The sequence below is a fragment of the Chrysoperla carnea genome, chromosome 4 (genome assembly GCF_905475395.1).
Source record: "Chrysoperla carnea chromosome 4, inChrCarn1.1, whole genome shotgun sequence".
NCBI lineage: Eukaryota > Metazoa > Arthropoda > Insecta > Neuroptera > Chrysopidae > Chrysoperla > Chrysoperla carnea.
Window position 1 is genome coordinate 30,841,998 of NC_058340.1, and position 6,000 is coordinate 30,847,997.

Sequence of the window (6,000 nt, forward strand, 5' to 3'; positions counted from 1 at the left end):
ATAAAGTTGATAATATATTGAATTTTTGATTTTTTCTTTATGGTTCTTTATATTGATATCCATTGTACGATTGAACTATGGGTAAGATAAATTATTATTTAAAAACAAAAAACAATTTATATGGTTCAATAACTGGTATACGCTGGTATTGACTGGTTCACAAACCAACAACCAGTAATAAAATAAAACATATTTACATATTTTGAAATATCATTAATTCGAAAGGCCATAATATTTATGTATGAATGTATTTTTTTTCTCTCTGTGCTAGCATAACTAAGCTAAGGCGGATATCCATGTGTCCATTTTATAATATTTTTTAGCCTTGAAATTGGCTTGATACAAGAATATTATATTATTACGTACGCATGTTATACATTTTTTTCATACTGATGTCATAAAATTATTTAAATTTCCGTTTGCTTTTATGAATTTTAACATATTTTATCTAAATATTTAATTACTATGTACATTCGATGTTATCTGGCAAACGTTGCTGCTAGAGGTAAAGAAAAACGTTAAAAATCATATAATAAATTTCGACTTTTGCCCCAATTTCCTAGATCATTTTTTGTATTATATAAATACGTATTTCGACTGCGGACTGCGGAGGGCAGTCGGCCACCAAATTAGCAACAAGTAACATACACAATAAGAGTAATTTACGATTAGCTAATGCATAATGATGATAGGGAATTGGGGCAAAAGTCGAAATTTATTTCGAAATATCCTAGAGTTCTCATTTATTATCTTTGATAATGTTTATGTTAAAAATCATGTAATGAACATCGAACAACGAACATAGACAGCTATCAAATTGGCACCTATATGTCCAAATAATGCCCAAGTAGAAAGTAAAATTTTAGCGAGGGAGATTTATTGTAAAGATCGGCAGGAAATTTATTGAGATATGAGGTTTGAGTATTTGTTCGAGTTAGTTAATTGCCTCATTTCTTGACGTTTACCAACTAATGTGGTATTGATTCACTTCTTGACTTTTACCAACTCAGACCGATTCCATTGTGTATTTACTTCCTGGTACAAAAAAGGAAGTTTGGCAATATAATTTTTTAACGGTTATCGGTAATCAACCATTTTGAGCATTTTCAGAATCATTACCAAAAAACCATTAGCTTCAAAAATACAAAATATTGCATTTGGGACTATTGGATCATCTAATTGTGCACTTGGATGAAGTTACACGTGTGGTTTATACATCAAATTTTGTCATTGATTTTTTTTATTCTCATATTTTATGAAATGGAGGAAGCGCAAGGAAGACTGATGAATTCTGCAAAAAAAATATAGGATCGCCCTAAAATATGAAATAAAATTCGAAACGCCCTAAAATCTGAAATAAAGGGTGAAACAAATTGCGTTTCTAACTATAATTTTAGAAAACACACGTAAAATGTAATATTATCTTAGTTATATTTTAATTAATCGAATATTAGTAAACTCCATTTAATAAGAAAAATAAATGTCAACCAAATGGAAACCTCTGTAATATCTGTAGCAGTTTATTCGTGCGTGGTAATTTTCAGTGACTTCTTTTGAATGTTAGCTTTTAGTTGCTCTAACATTCCAAGTTTGTTAATATAGATGCGACACATAAGAAATCCTACAAAAAGAAATCCAATGGTGTATTTTTGTGCTGAGCTCATGCTTCGATTATACACACGCCTTACTCTATTTCCAACGCTTATTAACTTGATCATAATCTTGCCGTAAAAGTTTATACACTGTTCTTACAGTATTTGTTTTCTGTAGAATAAGTGAAGAATTTGAGTGTTGAACGTTGTTGAGCGTTAGTAAAACGATTCATTTCGTAAATGGAATGCTTCAAATTCATATTTGATGTTTGAAACAAGCAAAAGTATTCTCAGCATTCTAATTTACATAGTTGCAAACATTGGAAACTACAATTGGATCACCTTTTACTTACAGTGAACATAATAAACAACCCCGACAAATTTTTTTTGACGTAAATGGTAGATTACCTCTGAAAATTTTATTTTATAAAGCTCATTTTTATTTATGAAGCTGAAAATCGAAATTTACAAGTTTGAAAAACTCTTAAAAATGGCGAAATAATGCTGGTGTATATTTTGAAAGCGAATGATAAGTACTTTTCATCCGTTAGAGATTTTCCAAACTATCCGATTTCTGTTAAGTCACCAGAAACAAAAAAACAACTTCGATGGAATCTTTAAAAATAAACATTTGATTGTATTAGGGAATTTTCAACGTGTTTCAATTAATTTTAATATATTTTTATATAAATAATTATTATAGTTTTGTGTGACTGTAAATAATGATGTTAATAAAACAAATTAACCATAAATATGTATAAATTAATGTAATTTTATATTATTATATTAAAATATATTAAATATTACAATTTGTAAAATTTTTAATACATATCTATTTAAGTGGTTATTTCTCAGGGTAATGATGTACAAATTGTGTTTGGCTATAAATTGGATATGAGCATGACATAATTTCCACTATTCAAAATGTAGTAAATTGATATCTATGTTATAGAATATAGACCATAAACGTTTTTTTTTTTTTGGGACAGCTGCAGTATTTTCGGACATCATGCTTAATATTTGATATAGTCATCACAATATTTAGTGACATCATATAATTTCACATATTATATTATAAATATCATAATTAAAGATGACACGGTCCCCAAAAGATAGAGATAGTTTTTAAGGTATTTACAGCATAATATTTGCAGTTTCTATGCTAAAACTATGGTAGAAACCACTTTCCGACAGAATTTAACGAATTTTTTTCAAAGACTAAGAATAGGGCTTACTATTAAGTCCCAAAGCTTCAGAGATTTTGATCGTTTAAAACACGAGATGGGTAATTAATGCGTAAGTTCTCAATTTTGCCAATTTACGTCAAAATTAACAAGTCCGTAACAAAGACGTGGCAAAAGAGGCGCCCGCCACCGAGGCATAAGAAATAGAGGCGCTAAACAAAACGTATGTTTTATACGTAAAATAAAAAGTTAGTAAAGAATCATGTAAAAAGGCTCATTAATTTACGTAATGTTAAAAAATTCGATTTAATGGCTTTTTTTAGCAATCCACTAATTTTGGGTCATTTTTTTGAGCTGTGATGTCTGTTTTTCGATAGCTATCATTTATATGCTTATTCCGGGACCAAGATTCCACATTCTGGAAACTTATTAGAGCTAGGTTAAATTTGATCACAAATTTGAAAAGATATGATCCAAATTTAGTAGGATTACATACTTAATGTGCATGCGGGTGAGCCAATCTTCATTACGTCTAAACTTGGGTAGCAGGTTTGTTAAACGTAACGTAATGGCAATCCATCTTCAACAGTTTAGAATCATGTAAAAGTAAAGAATCATGTAACACATAACGGAACTATTTTGTAAAACAACTAATGGCTTTGTAAAAAAGCTGATTCGGTAATCCATCTGCGACATATACATATTTATAATAATAATTCAGTGATGAAATATAAAAAAAATATAATAGAAAATGGGTGAAAATGAATTTCACAGCTTAAACTATTCAACAGTTCAAAAGGCAGAAATCAAAGAATGCCAAGGAATTATACACGTTTCCATGACAACAGCTGGAAAATCCTCTCTATATCGTATCGTTATGAGAATGATGATGTTGTTGATGATGATATTCTGTATTCTGTGTGTTCTCTATTGTATACAATCATTTTATTTTATTAAAAATACTCTTAGATTAGACGAATCAAATATATTAATATCATTCATTAGTTTAATAGATAAGTTGCATGTTTTTAAATTTTAAATTTCAAAGGAGATCTCGATTTTTTCCCTTAAAAAAATTGCAAAAAATCGAGAAATTTGTTTATCTTCAATTTCGATAAAACTCAGTATGTAGGTAATTTTGATCCAAAAAGTACTATAGGGTGCATTTGATGACTGATCGAACAGTTTTAGAGATACGGACTAAAATCAATTCAAATATTGCCATATCTCAGAAACTGTGCATCCAATAGTTAAATTAAGCTGTTTGTATACTTTTTGGGTCAAAATTATCCCTTCCACCGAGTGTCATCAAATTCCAAAAGGTACAAAAATCCTCTACATTTGATGACTGGTCGAATAGTTTTTGAGATACGGGCTAAAATCGATCCAAACATTGTGATGTCTCAGAAAGTCTGCATTGTAACTTATTATAGGTCAAATAATTTTTAAAATCGATTAAGTAGTTAATTCAAAACCCACGAATTATCATACAAACTTTTACCCCCTTTTCACCACCAAAATTACAGAGTTTCATATAAACTTTCATACCCAATTTGACCCGTTTAAAGAATGAATTTTTATGAAAAAAGTAAAATAAACTTTTTCTCAAACCATGAGCTCATATATCAAGTTTTATATTTCTAACTTTAAAAACTTTCACCCCCTTGAAGAATGAATTTTTTGAAAATAATGCTACAGGAAACTTTTGAAATTCCATTTCACGCAATTTGAGTCAAAAACGATAACAAACGAACGGTACCAAAGCATAAATGTTTCTGCCTTCCAACAGAAGCAGCAAGTACATACTTTCGGCCGAAAATAAAGAAAAATAGTATACATCACACGGGCAGAAAGATTGAGACCCCTGAACTGCACGGCATGATATCGTGCAGTGCAGGAATGTCAAACTTTCTGCCCTTGTAGTGTAATATACCATTTCAATTAAGAAGCCATCAGTTTGTATCATTTTCTAGCCAAACAGAATATCGTTCAAACAAAATTCTTAAGGCAAACATGGTATATGACGTCAAATACTATGTTCGATATCTCTGACTAATTAGTAGTTTAAAATGCATATATCATCTGTTTTTCTTGGCCAATTTTAAATTTCCTTTTGTTTATATTTTTTATGGTATTTTCATATTTTGTTAAAAAATATGGAAAAAAAATTATCGGTATTCCCTATTCAATTTAATTGTACTAGCTTAAAAACCCAAAACTATTTTGTTTACATGACGGCAGTTTTATTGGCTTCCTTATTTGCTTATTGATCTCTTGTTCACCCAGTTTAAGTGATCGAAGCTACACAAGTAAAAGCTCGTGTGTATGATATACTTAAGAAATAATTCATCATACAAGAGCTTTAGATTTCAATATATAGGTATACAAGGGACTAATAACATGAGGACTACGTACATATAGAGGAGGGAAATTGCAGCAGTCATGAGCTGTTGCTTTCTACATACACACACATTTTCCCCATTTCCCCACTTTTCATTTTTGATATTGCACTGTCTCCCTTTAATGCCAATATAACATGTTTTAGTTATGTATAGTAATAATATACAGAGCGTTCCAAATAACTACCGACAAAATTGCATCGAATTTCCATGAAAAACTATGCTCACAATTTTTGAATTCGATATATCGTTCACGAAATACGGCTTTTTATGTATCTTCGTTATAATAATCATAAAATGTTGAAAATTACATAATAAATGTTATCCAAATTGAAATTTTTTATGAAACGAAGTTGTAGAAAAAAGTTACCTACTACAATATGTCTTCCAAGATATATTTTTTTCCTCCCAAGCAGTTTAAATTCATTTTTTAACGACCAAAATTTTAAAATACAAAATTTGTAATTTGTCGACAAAAAATTAATACAAATATTTAATAGTTATTTTAGAATTAATGTCTCTGAAAATATAAGAATGGAGAAGAAATTTTAAGGGATAAATTCTAGTAAATTTTAGTTTATGCAACTTTGTTAATCTCAATTTAACTGATATTAATTGAGAAATAATTAAAATTTCAAAAGATAAATAACCAAACCGTATCTCGTTAATGGTTCATTGGATCTAAATACTGCAAAGAAACGTATTGGAAATGATGGAAATTCGATGTTGATCTGTAGTTATCTGGGAGACCCTGTTTAGGCAGCAGATATATATACCTACCTATCATCTATCTGTTGAATATATTGACAACGCTCTTTATCATTT